At 43.4% G+C, this 17,446-nt stretch overlaps 1 long non-coding RNA gene across 1 annotated transcript; it reads left to right on the top strand.

Annotated features, from left to right (window-relative positions):
- The first annotated feature begins 1,042 nt into the window (after positions 1–1,042).
- LOC122639438 lies at positions 1,043–17,192 on the top strand. Its single transcript, XR_006329510.1, has 3 exons — positions 1,043–1,055; positions 6,300–6,302; positions 17,072–17,192. It is a non-coding gene; the product is annotated as an uncharacterized LOC122639438 (long non-coding RNA).
- Positions 17,193–17,446: the final 254 nt, after the last annotated feature.

Here is a 17,446-nt window from a genome sequence, read left to right as displayed (position 1 = left end):
TGTCATTGATAAATACGATGATGAACTTGTCCAACACATCATGGAACACTCAATTCATCATATCCATGAATGCTGCCGAGGCGTTGGATAACCTGATTGATAATACTAGAAATTCATAATGTCCATATCGAGTTCTAAATGCCGTTTTATGAATATTGCCACTCTTGATCTTTAATTGGTGGTATCTGGACCTAAGCTCGATCTTGGAGAAAACTCTTGCTCCTTGTAGCTGATCAAATAGGTCATCAATGCGCGACAACGGGTATCGATTCTTGATCGTCAGTTTATTTAGTTCACGATAGTCGATACACAACTGCATAGTACCATCCTTCTTCTTCACGAATAGCACAGGTGCTCCCCAGGGAGACACGCTAGGTCATATGAAACCTTTCTTCAGCAAGTCTTGAAGTATGACCTGTAATTCTTTCAACTCAATAGGTGCCATTCGATATGGGGCCTTGGATACCGGTGCTGCACCAGGAATCAGATCAATCGCGAACTCTGTCTCGCGATCAGGCGGTAGCTGGGTCAGATCTTCTGGAAAAACATCAGGAAATTCTCTGACGATGTCAGGTTCCTCCAAAGGCTTTATCTTTGCCTTGGTGTCCATCACAGTGGCCAAAAAGCCTTGACATCCATCATCCAGCAACTTCCTCGCTTGGAGGGCGGATAAGGTTACTCTTTTGGGCTTCCTCATCGGTTCACTTTGGTAGGTGTAAACCAAGCCATCATCTAACTTGAATATAATCTTCTTCTCTGCACACATGACGTTTGCTCCATAGGCGGATAGCCAATCCATGCCTAATATTATGTCAAAGTCCTTCATATCAAACTTGATCAGACGTGCAGTCAGGTTCATCCCATAAATTTCTACCAGACAGGGGTCATAGACTTCTTTCAGGCTCATGACACTACCCGTCGGCGTGCTGACTACTAAATCGTGCTAGATGTCCCTCGATTGATCAGCCATCCTATTTGCAAAGGTAGTAGAAATAAAAGAGTGGGATGCACCCGAGTCGAATAGTACTCGCGCGGGAATGGTTGAGACATTCAGGGTACCTAGGGTTTGGATAAAATTTAGGTTTCACGTATCCATAGGTTATTCCCTACAATTTAGTAGTGTTCAGTGGACTTACCTGTCATTACATCGGGGTTCGCCTCCACTTCTTCATTAGTCAACGCGAATACCTTTCCTCGTGTTCGATTATCCTATGGTTGAAAAGGTCTAGCATAGGACTGGTTTGGCGAGTAAGTGTTGTATCTGTAGTGCATGCATTCTCCGGCCAGATGTTAGACCCGCACCCCAGATATACCCCTATACCCTGGGGCAGTTTAGACCTTTACCTATGGGGCAATGCCACGGTGGCACTGGCCAACACCTGTAGCCCCATACTTAAAATATTACTAAAAGTATCCCTTTGAAGACCAGAAAGTGTGGACCAAAGCCCCGTAATTTTCCTTGAAGTTTGCGTCTTGACAATAGCACCAGAGTCACGAACGGACTCATTCTTACTGGATCTGCTCGAGGATCCACCCGTGCTGTCATCTACCTTTATGGATTATTTTCCTGTGGGACCCACATCCCCGTGTCCCAGACACCCTAATCGGACCTTTGGACCATATGGATCCCCTACCCTTACCATTAGATGGATAGTTGAACCATGAAGGCGGCCCCACAAGGCTTAACTTAGGTGAATAATAAACCCTAACCTAAAACCAAACAAACCTTAGAGGACAATTAAGTCCTATGGACTTAGGATGTACCCCAAACATGACCTAATGGACCTAATGGTTATGACCAAGACCAAACAAGCCCTAAGACCTAACTAAAACCCATCTAAAGACCTAAGGGCCACTAAGTGTTTGGGGGTACCTAAACCAAACATGGCCTAAGGCCCTTTTGACCCTTAAAAGGATAAGAGAATCCTTATTCTCTTATCTCTCCCCCTCCCAAGTAAACCGTGGAGGAGAAGAGACAAGAGAAGAAGGAGAAGTAAAAGTAGGAGAGGAATAGGAGGGGAAGGGAAGAAGGTGGAAGCCATGTAAAGATGGCTGGCTGCCCCATACCTCCTCCCCAAGCTAACCGGACCCAAGGGAGAAGAGAAAGAGGAGGAGAAGAGATGGAGAGAGTGGTTGGAAGGAGGAAGTTCACCAAGGTAAGCTCCCCAAAACCTAGCTCTCCCCCATTTCTCTTTGATTTTGATAAATTTCCTTGAGCTAGGGCTGACCTAGGGTTCCATTTGGGACTCAAGGTGAAGCTCGGCCCTAGTTGGGAGCTCTAATAATGTTAACCTAGGCCTCTAAGTGCTGCATTTGCAGCCATAGCTGTGGAATCCTTGGCTTAAGCTTAGAAACCCAACCTTTGGACTAATGTGAGACCCATCCTTGTTAGATCTTGGATCCATGAGGTGAGCCTAAGACCTAGTGACCCTAGGAAGGCTTAGACACCTCTCCCTTGTCCCTGAGAGCTTAGGGCACTCCAAGCTCCAAGCTGGAGCAAAAGCCCTCTGAAATCTCAGAAGAGACTGCCAGCGGACGAACGACCGGATCCACCAATCGTGGTATCGTCCGTCAATCCACCTAGTACAAACCCTGCGAAATGGCCTGAGCGGACGAAGGTACAGATTCACTCTGTTTGCCTCCGCCCAGGGCCTATTGCTCTCGGGTCTGTCTCAAAGATTGAACGGATACAGGGGCGGACCCAAGAAGCACATCCACTCGTTGATCCACTCCCTTTTAGTTGTACCTCAGGTGTCGAACGGGTGCACGACCGGATTCAAGGGAAATATTCCGCTCATGGGTCTTCTCGCTCTATTTTACTTTTTAGCCTGAACGGAGTCCGGGACAGACTCACCTTTGTTGAAACCGTTCGTGAGTCTGCTCGTGCTGTCTTGGTTGAAATCTGATTTTAACCTTGAGGGCCTAGCATGGGACCCTTCTATACATGCTTTAATGATTGTTTTTGTATTCCTAAGCTACCCAACTCGATGGATAGCGGGGAGCCCAAGTGAGATTCATGTCAACCTCACACAGCGACACCCATGTTAGGTTAGTGGGTTCTGGGTGATTTGTTGGGCTTGAATATACATTTAATATGAGATCTTAAGCATGCTATTATATATTTATAAGCATTGTACGCATTGCATTATTATCCAAATGTGATCTGTTATGAATGTGCTAGCATGCTCATCATTGTTACGGGCTACGGTGCCGGGTGTGCCGATACCAGAACCCCAATTTATTTAATTATGAAAACTATTGTATGTTATCCTGATCTGTATGTGCCATGCCGTGCAGTGCTGGTATCCGGGTACTAGATGGACTAGGATGTTGATACACCCGGAATACCTCTCGGGACGATAGGACTTGCATATAGTATATCTGTGGTTAGGATGCTTGTTCCCTTATGCTGCGACCCTTGCCAACAGGGGTTTATGTGTTGGATAGTTTGAGCACCTGTGGTCTGTAGAGGTGGGAGAGGCCAGGACAGGGGTAGTGATGCCTATCGAGGTCTGCCACTGGGTGGTCATGATGGATTCTATCGGCGTAGGTCCCCTCATAATAATTGAGGTTTCACTGGGGTAATAGGAAAAGTGACCGTCAGTGTCTCCCGAGTTATCACAGTAGCATATACTTAACCAACAGAATTGTGTGCCAGGTGGAAAATGAATCTAACATTAGCATGCATCATTCTGATTGATACTGATTGTATGGTGTATGTGCATTCCCCTTTGCTCCCTCACTAGCTAGTGTAGCTAACCCCGTTGTGCAACCCCTTTTTTTAGTTGTTATGCAGGAGGTACTACTTTTGATGAGCACCATTGGATGCGAATCAAGTGGTGCTGGAGGCCGTGACTTGGATGTAGATGTACACCCAAGAATTGTGCCCTTGGGGCAATTATTTATTATTTAATTCCTGTCTTCATTCCACAATCATGTATAAACTATATATTTAATTATAAGGAGAGTAATGACTGGTTACTTATATGGAAAATTGTAATATGTGTTATCATTAGAGAACCGATGCTCTATAATTTCACCTGATTTAATTTAATTTTGCTTCTGCTAACTCTGTAATTGGAACGATTTATTCCATTTTGGTACGTTCCTTTCTGTTATCAAAATGTGATGACAGGGTGGACTGTGGCTCGGGACACTGTATCTGTGATCCTGGTAGGTAGTGGGATGACACGGGTTGTCCCAATCACCCCCTATGTGGCAGTATATATATTACATCGAGATGGGGGCGTGACAGAGTGGTATCAGAGCGATGATGCTCTGCACCGACCATGGTCCAGTGTAACCTCATGAGTTACTCTCCACAAGTAGGTTCTTAGCTAAAAATCTCAAGAACATAAATTATTGCATGCAGACATAGGAAGAAGATTGATTGGAGTGAAAATAAGAATCTAGATAATAATAAACAACATGGAACTTAGAACTTGAAACACAGGCTGTTGAATAACAATTATGCAATTGCTTGGTTGAGTCCTACGTAGATACTAGCTGGGTAAATATATGCTATAATTCATGAACGATAATGAATTAAATATAACCAACCATAATGATCCACAATTACCTAAACAAGGGGAAATTTAGCAAATATAAAAGTATATATATATATAAGGCTAATTATAATTCCACATTGTCCCAATCTTTCCTTGGAGCCAGTCAAGCCTTTCCCCGACTTCAAACCTGTGACTTCATTCATTCCAACCTGAACGTGTAATTTTACTTTTCTAACTTAAGCATATAAATTCAACCATCGATTTGTTCCAAATTCTTTGTTTGGACACAGCAGTGCCCATTTCAACTTCAAGCACAAGGTTTCAAGGACCCAATTCGAAACATTTGATTTGTTCCACCCAAACCGAGGGTACATTCATTCACCATAATTATAATGTTCTAAAAGTTCACCAATTCATCTGACAAAAAAAAGAAAAGAAAGGAAATGCAAGAAGAAGCCAAAAGGAAATAGTTCCAACATCCCAATCCATCTAAAGACAAGAAATTAATGGAACTGATTCAAAATAACTTTAGAGAACTGTTGGGGAAGAACTGAGCTAGGCATCTGCACCACCACGCCCGTGACCCAGGAAGGCATTGAGATCTTTCACTTCTCGCTGTATGCTCTCTAGACGCTGAGCCTGATCAGAGAACTGCTTCTTGACATCGTCGAATCCATCCGCCATCCTCAGGTTCAGTCGCCGAATAGCCATCATGATGTTGCTACCTCCCCCAGGTGCACCCAAAGTGCCTGCTGCAGATGGTCTGGAACCCATAAACTCTAGGTCATCATTGCTGCCATCCTCATCTTCCTCCCTGGCCCCTCTGCCATCCCCTACTACACTTGTTTCCCTGCACTATCATAATCATAGTATAAATTCATCTTCTAAAGTGCATTGAACCCAATAGGTCCCTCAATGCATGTTCCCTTAGGTTCACTGTCAAGATCAATCCCAAGGAATAAGAAAATCCTAGTGAGCAGTCGACCATAGGGTAGAGTGTTGTTTCGAGCAGGATTCATCACTGCGCGGGCCATGTGCTGCATGACCACGTGAGGCAGACAGATGGGCTGGCCAATGTACAGAGAATGAGCCAGAACCGCAGACATTAGAGGAGGAAGAGTATTGTGCCCCTTAGAAGGAGCCAGATTGGTTTTGGCTATGAAAATCAGAACACGCTGTGCAGGTGGGAACTTGGAAAGATCTTCATTCCCCTCAAACCTGTCATTGGAGAGAACCTTAAATAATTTTCACTTCTCTTCTGAAGGGAGGCACTAGTCCAGATGACTGCCTGGAGGATAGTATACCCTCTCACCCTCTGAGGATACACTGAGAAGAACCCACAGCTCCACGGCATTGAAGCTAATGACCACTCCCTTTACATAGGAAGTCAACCTGGAGCTGTCGTCATCTTCCTGGACCATTATCAGATTTGTGTAGAACTCCCTGACTAGAGTGGGGTAGTAGAAGTCTGGCTGAGCGAGCATGTTGGTCCAGTTCAGTCTATCAAACCTGGCCCCCACCTTCTAGGCCAAAAGCTCTTCCACTGTGACATCTCTCTCTACAAGAATCTTCCTATTAAAGAGATGCTCCTTGTAAATTCCTTCGGTCTTTTCTGAGATAAACCAGTTTACGTTGTAGGTGGTGGGGATAGCTTGCACAAGGGATAGATCTCTCTTCTTTTTTGGACCCATGATCAGATTTCCTACACATAAGGCACAAATCAAAGAAGGACGATAAATGTAAGCCAAATTGGAATGATGGCATATGATTGGCAATAAATTATAAGAGAAGAATGTTTAAATGATATGGGAATGACTTGAAGAAAAGGGCTATACATGATGAGGAAAAATTTATACACATGTAAATGATGAGGATATGGAATATGGATATTATTGGAGATATGTTGAAAAACAAGGTTAATTCACACATTAAGCCTACATGAGATCCCTAGTGTCGAAATATGAGGTCAACATGAATGATGTATGTGCCCTTGAATATTATATATTTCAACCAATGTCAAACAAGTAAGATATTGAATGAGATACGCCGACAAGAGATAAGGACTATTTAATTGAGGAAAAGGGGATAAGCACCAAGGAATTTGCAAATGATCCCTTAAATAAGAAATGCATTGGGATACATCAAGTGAATGAATTATTTTTTACCCAAAAAAAAAAAAAGTGAATGAATTATTTGGAAGATGGAGGATAGATTTCAAAGGTTTTGTCAACAATCTTACAACCAAGAGAAGATGCTTGAAGATAAATTCCTATGAGATTCTAGTGCACATACAGAATTAAGCACAAACTTGAAGGGTTATTCTAAAGCATTGAAGGATTGAGGTTTTACCCCAACTTAAACCTAGAATTGTCCAAGTAAATCCAACTACACTTGACAACCATAACAATCAATCTCTAAAATTCTTGCAAGGGCTTTAAAATTTATAAGTTATATAAGAAACAAACAAGGAATCCAACCATGTAGTGCCATTGATCGATTAGGGCTTGATTCTAACCCAAGAAACCTAGCCTAAATAGATTTTAGCATGGATTTGGTATGCATAACCATGAAAATGCAAACAAAATCAAATCCTATCACAACTTAGGATTATCCATCTCAAATCCAAGAAGAAAAAGGAAGAGAATATGAAGAGACACAAGCAAAATCTTGCAATGGGAAGAGAAGAAAGAATGGGAAGAAAATCATATCTTGAGAGTGTGGGAGATGAACTTTGAGCCTTGAAAACACCAAAAGGCCAACCAAACTAGGGGCCAAGATTCTTTAACGGATGTCCCTTGGAGCAGTTTTTCTCCAATAGATGTGTCCCTCTCTTTGGAGCCAAAAGCGAGTTTTAAACTCGCGGCTCTGTTTTGTTAAATTTCACGAATGGACGAACGAACGAATCCATTTATCGTGACTCCGTCCATCGATCCATCCCGCATAAAACTTGAAATTTTAGGATATTAGCCTGAGTGGATCAATGAGCGCATCCACATTCATGAGTCCGTCCGAAGATCCGTTCGATTCATTTCCTCTCAGCCACTGACCCTTCTGAGAACGGACGAACTAACGGATTCACGTTCCGCATCCGTCCGGTCAGTTCGTTCTCTCTATATTTTCGAAGGAGCCACAAACGGACCTAGAGTACTGGTACCGCTCGTGAGTCCGCCCGATTTATTTTAGGATTTTAGCCCTAATTTTGGAGACCTTTTGACTACACCTATATGTGATGATTTTATGGCTATACCCTAGATTGGACACCTCTGTGTGTGACCCATTTGTGGGGACCACCTAAGCCTCGTCTAATGCCTTTAAATTGAAAGGGATTAGGACTTACACCCGACTGGGCTAGCCAATGAGAAATGGCGGGCATCAGTGTACTCTGTGACTCCCCTCCCACATGAAAGAAGGATAGTAACCTTTGAGGATGAAAATCCTTAGATCCCATTAGTGAGCGAACCGGGAGTGATTTTAGGGAACCTAAACCTATGTGATGTAGAAACCCTTATAGGGTACATAGGATCCCAACTCTTAGCCAGACCTGAAGAAGGAAACACTAAGCTGGTTTGGAATAACCTAGCTTGGGTAATCAATCGAGGCCACGTTTACTCGGAAATCATTCATGGCACCTCAAGCTAGTGACGACTCTACTTGTACTTTACTTGGTTCATCCAAACCTCGTATAGGCTCAAAGAGGGAGTCCTACACCGTGACTTGGTTTCCAAAGAGACCTAGTATACCGTACTTGAAGACCGCTTGTTCCTATGGATTTACCTAGGTTACAAATATGTCCATAAGAATATGAATGTAATTATTAAACTTATATCTATGATTGGTGTGAATATGAATGTATAAATGTATTTCTTAAACCTCTACGTGTGACTAGATCTACTCCTGTAAGCCACAAATGTGACCTTGGTTTGACCTTACCATGGTGGTAGCTAGTTAAGCCCCAACCCTGGTTAACCAAATCTTAATGCTAAGGGGGAACTAATTTATTAATGACCGGGTAGATTAGTAATGGAACTTGTTTAAAGGAATTGACTCAGACTCAAACCATGAGAAGATTGTGTGGTTCTCGAGAGAGGACTGGTATGGACTTTTCCCCTTTGGGATAACTGTGTGATAGGGTTAAAGGTTGTGAAAGCTGAAACTGAAGGAGGTAACAAGACCTTTTCCAATGACAAGTATGAAGGGAGTAATGGGTCACCAAATGCATTCCCTCCGTGCTAGGAGTGACACATATGGAGGTCCCATCAATATTCCAGATCATTCTAAAGTTGGGTTAGGTAATGAGATAACCCAAAGTAAAAGCATTCAGAATGTAAACCCTGTGCTGGGGACTAGGTAAGTTAAGTCCTGCAACCCAAAGGTAACTAGAATAGTTAAGACCCATGTGGTATCACTTAATTTGGAGGATCTAGAGAACCTTCTGTTCCTTATGACTCAGTTTAGTGTGGAAGACGGTGTGGTTACCTCTGGGATGTGGTAACTACCGACTCTTAACCCAATGGAGCTTGGGGTTACTGTGAACCACACCCCTGTGGACATGTGACCTAAAAAGGGAAGGGAATTGCAGAACTTGACCTGTTGTGTCAAATAGGCACTATATTATTTTGACCTGACCTTTGACTTACTCCAAGTAGTGGGCAAACAGACATGTTGTTACACAACGAGCCCTTACCCTTAAGACCTTAGTTGCCTCAAATTTCGAGGATGGAATTTTTAATAAGGTTGGGGGGATGTTACACCCGCACCCCAGATATACCCCTATACCCCAGGGCAGTTTAGACCTTTACCTATGGGGCAATGCCACGGTGGCACTGGCCAACACCTGTAGCCTCAGACTTAAAATATTACTAAAAGTATCCCTTCGAAGACCCGAAAGTGTGGGCCAAAGCCCCATAATTTTTCTTGAAGTTTGGGCCTTGATAGCAGCACCGGAGTCACGAATGGACTCATTCTTACTGAATCCGCTCGAGGATCCGCCCATGCTGTCATCTGCCTTTTTGGATTATTTTCCTGTGGGACCCACATCCCCGTGTCCCGGATACCCTAATCGAACCTTTGGACCATATGGACCCCCTACCCTTACCATTAGATGGATAGTTGAACCATGAAGGTGGGCCCACAAGACTTAACTTAGGTGAATAATAGGTTTTATACACCCTAACCTAAAACCAAACAGACCTTAGAGGACAATTAAGTCCTATGGACTTAGGGTGCACCCCAAACATGACCTAATGGACCTAAAGGTTATGACCAAGACCAAACAAGCCCTAAGACCTAACTAAAACCCATCTAAAGACCTAAGGGCCACTAAGTGTTTGGGGGTGGCTAAACCAAACATGGCCTAAGGCCCTTTTGACCCTTAAAAGGATAAGAGAATCCTTATTCTCTTATCTCACCCCCTCCCAAGAAAATAGTGGAGGAGAAGAGATAAGAGAAGAAGGAGAAGAAGGAGAGAAGAAGGAGAAGTAGAAGTAGGAGAGAAATAGGAGGAGAAGGGAAGAAGGTGGAAGCCATTCAAAGATGGCTGGCTGCCCCACACCTCCTCACCAAGCTGACCGGGCCCAAGGGAGAAGAGAAAGAGGAGGAGAAGAGATGGAGAGACTAGTTGGAAGGAGGAAGCTCACCAAGGTAAGCCCCCTAAAACCTAGCTCTCCCCCATTTCTCTTTGATTTTGATAAATTTCCTAGAGCTAGGGCTGACCTAGGGTTCCATTTGGGACTCAAGGTGAAGCTCGGCCCTAGTTGGGAGCTCTAATAATGTTAACCTAGGCCTCTAAGTGCTGCATTTGTAGCCATGGTTATGGAATCCCTGGCTTAAGCTTTTAAACCCAACCTTTGGACCAATGTGAGACCCATCCTTGTTAGATCTTGGATCCATGAGGTGAGCCTAAGATCTAGTGACCCTAGGAAGGCTTAGACACCTCTCCCTTGTCCCTGAGAGCTTAGGGAACTCCAAGCTCCAAGCTGGAGCAAAAGCCCTCTGAAATCTCGGAAGAGACTGCCGGCAGATGAATGATCGGATCCACCAATTGTGGTACCTTCTGTTAGTCGACCTAGTGCAAACCCTGCGAAATGGCCTGAGCTGATGAAGGCACGGATTCACTCTGTTTGCCTCCGCCCGAGGCCTGTTGCTCTCAGGTCTATCTCAGGGATTGAACGGATGCAGGGGCGGACCCAAGAAGCACATCCACCCATTGATCCGGTCCCTTTTAGTTGTGCCTCAGGTGTCGAACGGGTGCACGACCAGATTCAAGTGAAATATTCCGCTCATGGGTCCACTCGCTCTATCTTACTTTTTAGCCTGAACGGAGTTAGGGACAGACTCACCTCTGCTGAAACCGTCTGTGAGTCCGCTCGTGCTATCTAGGTTGAAATCTGATTTTAACCTTGATGGCCTAGCATGGGACCCTTCTATACATGCTTTAATGATTGTTTTTGTATTCCTAGGCTACCCAACTCGATGGATAGCGGGGAGTCCAGGTGAGTTTCATGTCAACCACACACGGCGATGCCTGTGTTAGGTGAGTGGATTCTGGGTGATTTGTTGGGCATGAATATACATTTAATATGAGATCTTAAGCATGCTATTATATATTTATAAGCATTGTGCGCATTGCATTATTATCCAAATGGGATCTGTTATGAATGTGCTAGCGTGCTCATCATTGTATCCCGCTACGGTGCCAGGTGTGCCGGTTTTAGAACCCCAATTTATTTATTTAATTATAAAAACTGTTGTATGTCATCCTGATCTGTATGTGCAGTGCCGTGCTGGTATCCGGGTACTAGATAGAATGGGACGTTGATGCACCCAAAATACCTCTCGGGACGATAGGACTTGCATATAGTATATTTATGGTTAGGATGCTTGTTCCCTTATGCTACGACCCTTGCCAACAGGGGTTTGTGTTGGATAGTCTGAGTACCTATGGTCTGTGGAGGTGGGAGAGGCTAGGCGGTTGGAACCTCTAAGGGGTCCCAATGGTTTGGATTTGAGTAGGCTGAAAAAAGACATACAACCTTGGCAAGAACTTTCCCAAAACACCTTGCATGCATTGCCTATCATAAAATGAAAGATTATTTATGTCCAATTTGTTTTGACCTCAATTGATCCATCGTTACTGCTCAGAGGAGAAGTAATAGGTAGGGGTGACAGGATTTGAACCTGTGAAATTTTTTCCCCAAAACAAAGGCGCTACCTAGCTGCGCTAAATCTCTTTTTTTTTTTTACAGTGTTATTGTCACACCCCAAACCACCCCCTGGGAGGATCGGGCGGGTGACCCAGATGTCAAACCACATCCGCCAATTCCCAAAGATCCAGAAGCAGTACTTACATGTCACAAACCACCAATAGGGATAAAAGCTAATAAATAAATATCAGAGTGCAATGGAAGATTGAACTACCCACAGATGATTTATATCATTTATAATAAAATCCCAAATACCTATGTTATATCATATACATATCCATTTATGCTCAAAAAGTACATTGTCATGGTAATTACACTTCCTGAAAGAGAGAAATTCAAATAATAATAAAATCTTCGTAGATCAACAACATGAGGAAGATCTACAGTCCATCAACAGCTTCATCGTCCATTGGCAAACCAGCACCTGCAAAATCACCTAAAAGAGAATATACAAGAGTGTGAGCTCCACCGAGCCCGTGAATGAAATATAAACCATGCATGCACATGCAAGCACAACCAAATGAGTCTTACATGAGGTGCAATTCATTTTATTTATTAGCCACCTAACATCACAATTAAGGCGGGTTAGTGCTACTACAATCCCCAATACATGTATCCCTGGTGCGGGCTTTTAACCCCTTCCCACGATACATCCATTGAGTTGTCGGAGAAGACCAGTTGGCTCTAGCATCCCTCCCTAGGTCAACCCGACCGGCCCTTTAGGTTACCACTGTGCTACCACCAGCCCGATTGACTAGTGGGCCTACCGACCGAACAATGTCTTCTTGAGACATTGGCCTCACACATTTCTATGCTACCACCACGTCCTAATGATCATGATGGGTCAACTGACCGAGCAATGCCTCCTTGATACATTGGTCTCACACTTTTGTGGTATCCAACACCTAAACCCTTGTTGGCAATGGTTCGTAGCATGGGTGATGATTACCTAGCCATATGCATTCTACATGACAAAGTATGAGTCGGGTGGTGCCCACATCCCATTCTACGGGCCACCACTAGCCTCAATTTTAATGATATCGTATGAGTCGGGTGGTGTCAACTGCATCCCATTCTACGGGCTACCACCGACCTCGTTTCTATTTAGGCTAACAATTTATATGCAAGCATTCCATCAACAGTTTTCAACATAATTCCAATAAGAACATGAGAATATAAATATAAAGACAGAAAAATAAATTGTTATTGTTATCATAACTCATTAGTTATGCTACACCTACACGTATGGTGTAATTCCACTCACCTTAGCTATGCTCCACTTACTCGAAGGACTGCCGGTCCTCAAAAGTACCTTGATATGCGTCGTCGGATAAATAGTTAAAACCTATGGTAAATAAATTAGAATGTTATATTAATACACATTAAGTTACCCTAAGAGACTAGGAGTAACCATGGTTTAGTTCACAAACCAGGGCAGGACACAAAACTGCCACGACAACAGTAGTGGTCGATTGGCACTGGTCTATCTAATGGACCAGTGGCAATGGACCAGTAGGACTGCAGTGGTCAAAGTCAAAAGAGGTTTATGGTTTTAGATAAAAAAGGGTGCCCAAGTACTATTTTAAGTAACTACAGGGGTTAGGGTCATGTCATTCAATCATGTTCAGTACTAGTTGATTGGACTGGTCTATCCAATGGACCAGTGGCAATCAACCCATAGCTCAAAGTGTAAGAATAGGGCTGGAATGATGTGTTTTGTATTGGGGTTTATATCCATGGCTCTAAAAAGGTATTTCAGACCTTAGGGTAGGTCTAAGATAGCACAGGGTTAGGTTTCCTGCAGTGGTTGATTGGTACTGGCCCATCCAATGGACCAATAGCAATGGACCAGTGGGGGTTACAGTCACAGAATTGGAAAGGGTTCTCGCCAAGGGTTTTAGATGGCACTGCAGTAGTTCCATCAGTGATTTAGGTCATGGTTCCATTCCGAATATGAGTTTGGTTGCCCGAAACCTGTCTCGGGATGTCAGATTGGCTCTAAACAGAGGTACAATGCATTGTTTTCAGCTGGGATTACATGCAGGGCATTACAGACCAAGAGGTAGACTAGGGGTAACACAGTTCTCAATTTTCTACAGTGGTCGATTCATAGTGGTTGATCCAATCGACCACTGCAATCAACTAGTGCATGAACAACTCAAAAATTTAAAAGGTTAAGCTGTTTTGGCCTGGATCTTTGGATCTATGGGTTGCATGGATGATCAGGAAACATCATTGGGTTCTATGCATGCTAACCAGAATATTCATGGTGGAAATTTAAACATGCATGGGGGTTTGGAGCTTTTGGCTCATGGACATCATGCATAAGTACAATACAAAGGTCTACAGCTTAATACATGTTTTAAGAAGGCTCTAACAGTTCTATTATGGTAGGTAGGCCATGAACTCATCATATAATTAGGTACAAAAATTCCTACACCTATAATACTAATCTAAAGTTAGCTATGGGTGTGAGGATCAGCCATCCAAGGCTAGCAATGGCAGTAACAGTGTGTGTTACTCATGAGAATGATAGATAATCAGCCAGACAAAGCAAATCCATGCATGCATGCAAAGATCTAAGCATATGAGGCTAGCAAAGCATGGTTTTCATTGTAAATCTCATGAGAACAAGGCTGTACAATAGGTTTCATAGTTCACAGCAGGGTTACAGCCATGAAAATTGGCAAGAAACAATGGAGAAAGGCTGGGTTTGGGCTTACCTTGAAGGATCCAAGCTCAAGGATGAGTTCTAGCTCTTCCTTCCTCTTCTTCCCTTCTCTTCCTTCTCTCCAACGAACTGAATAGGAGAGATTTTTAGGCTGAGGCTGGTTTATATATAGGCCCCGCCACTAAGGTCTGCTTGCCAAAGGTGTTTTTATGAAAAACACATTCTTGAAACCCATTCTCCCCATGCAAATGGCTTCAAAATGGGCCCCACATGATCACATTGTTAGGGTACCATCCCCACAAGTCATTCTAGGCACGGGGAGGTGATCCGGGGTGCGAAACACTAGGTCCCACGCATCTGAGATGCATTCTGTGCAGTATAGCAGTACTGGTCGATCCAACTGGTTGATCCAATAGACCAGTAGGTAAATCCCTATTGTTTTTACACTTGGGTCCCACAAAGGCCTGTGCCATGCCTGGGGCATTGTTCTTGTATAGTTTGTGGTTATCAAACATTGTTTAAACATTTAAAAATGAATTTAAACCTGTTTTGGTTAAGTAGAGGTTGTACCTTAGGCTCTTCATCAACTGGTGTATGGAACAACAACACCGGTCTGGTAGGTTACCTCCGGAGTGGTAGGTATGACATTACCAGAGTTTCCCCCTTAAGAATGACCACTGGGTCAGTGCACCACAAGTTGCTGGTGGGTAAGACCCAGGATCCATCGGGTTCCGGACCTATATCCAAAAATTCAAATTAGCTCGTATTTTTTGGGCACGGGTTTAATAGTTATTGTAGAGAATCCCTGCCCTGTTTTCCACATCAGCAATGCTGATGTAACATCCGCTTATTCAACATAATTCCGCTTAGTAAAAAAATATGGTCGAGAGCTTGACAAACTGCAAAACCTATGACTTGATCAAGCGGATCATCAACCGAATCCACTGCTTCATCTACTGGATCCGGATCATCAACTGATGGACCTGCTACCCTTGCTACCTTTGCTACTTGTGCTACTGGATTGACTTAAGTGACTACCGGTACTAATGGATCTGGCTCTTCGACCGAATAGTTCAATGTGCTCATCAGCGCCTGACCCAGAGATGTGGATCATCCAAGGCACATTAGCATGGCGTACTCCTCCTGTTCGAAACGGACTGTAAATTCATTGGCAATATGTCTACGCTGGTTCAAATCCATCTCAGCCCAATAATTCGCCGATTCATCATGAGGATGATATAATCAATTTTCCTTTCGAGGGGCTCATTCAAGACTTACTTGAACAACTACTCAACAAAAAATGAGAGCTTTGGTTTCGGCTCATCGGGATAGGGACAGGCAAAAGAGAGATTTTTGTCGTTTGTGGATCACTCGGATAAATGCAGTAATTCATAAAAAAAGGGTATTCTATAGTTAGCTCGTTCTTCCATTTTAAGATTTGGATAGAGTCTCGCTCTGGGGGAAACATGAATTCTTTAGATCTAAAGAATCCATGCAGCAAGCTGAAAAAGCCTTACCCCTATATAAAAGGGCGCTCCGCATGGGATAAGGTAATCATGAAACTTTGACCGATGTACCTTGCAGCTCGTACTATTTGTTGACCATAATGCATGAACCCAGTTACCATAGGGAGCATAGCGTGAATCGAAAAAGGATGTTATCCAAACGCATTTCAAGTAATTGTAGTAAAACCTGACCAGTTGACCCTTTTGCTTTTCCAGCGATACGAATGTATTTAAGTAATTGTCGCTCTGTCAGACCATAATGAAAACCTCAATTTTTATTTTTCTTCTAGACGAATACGATATTGAGATCTTTTCTCGGAACGAGATTGGTTTCTAGGTAAAGGGGGGAGGCTTTTTTCATTTTGCTTGGTCAATAACTAAAAATCCTAGCTATTGATTGGTGAGAATCACGTCTTAATTTGAATTGAAAATTGATTCATATACCGTGATGAGTTCGAAACATCAAATTTCGTCTTGTCTTTCAGATTCGGATATAGAATGGCGCGTAGGAGGTATAGGAACATAGAGTGCGCGAAGGTAGACCAACGAGGTAGGTAGCGTCATAGGAGTCCATGCGGAGGGATAATAGAAATAGATGGGAGTAGGAGCAGAGTTCATTCAAGTTTGAAAGCCAAAGCCTTTAGAAATTTAGAGAGTTAGATGGATTCTTATCTGCTTAAAGTGTTCGCTTGGTCTACGTAGTTATTGAATAGAAAGCGGACTCTGCCCCAGCAATCAAACTACTGCACCCCTAACAAAGTCAAGGCAATGGTGCTCTACGATCAGCTCGACCACCGGGAGAGAGTGCTCGTTCTTTATTTATTATTTTGTGTGCCTCCTTATTATTCGTTCCGCCCTTTTAAGCTGCTCGCGCGTGTATAGAGGCACCCCACAATTCATTTCATAATATGGGTTTAGAAATGAATCTATACGATGCCCGCTCGTCTCGCTGTGACCTTTTCTTGGATTATCAAAACTTCTGTCGCTCCATCCCCGCAGGGCAGAGAACCCGTCGCTGTCTCGGCTGTGCTACCGGAGGCTCTGGGGAAGTTGGAATAGGAGAGCACTCATCTTGGGGTGGGCTTACTACTTAGAGGCTTTCAGCAGTTATCTGCTCCGCATTTGGCTACCCAGCGTTTACCGTGCTATTCTGATAATAAATATGAAAATTCGATAGAGATGTAGTAGGGGATCATTTAAAAATTTTATATGCTTGGACTATGCAAGAATTTGTCGATATTTCCGATTGAATCCTCGTGTTCCTGAATCTTCTATAGGAAGAAATTGCCATTCCCTTCCTCCGCAATGGAGTTTTTCAAAGAAATGATGTAAATGGATGTCCAAAGACTCCTAGGCCAGGGTAGAAGGTGAATGCTGCTTTTTCTGATATCACTGTTCGGGTTTGTATGTTGTCTAATGGAATGGTTCCATAAATCTAACAGGTTAAAGCGAGAGCATTTATAACACGGCTCAAATAAGCCTCGCTGACTGGTATCTGAGCAATTCTTCCTGTTGCTTTTACAGAACTTCCTGTATCATCAAACCATCGCCCATTACTAC

The sequence above is a fragment of the Telopea speciosissima genome, chromosome 9 (genome assembly GCF_018873765.1).
Source record: "Telopea speciosissima isolate NSW1024214 ecotype Mountain lineage chromosome 9, Tspe_v1, whole genome shotgun sequence".
NCBI classification, from domain to species: domain Eukaryota; kingdom Viridiplantae; phylum Streptophyta; class Magnoliopsida; order Proteales; family Proteaceae; genus Telopea; species Telopea speciosissima.
Note: the sequence above shows the minus strand (reverse complement) of the source record. Positions and strands in the feature narration are given on the sequence as shown.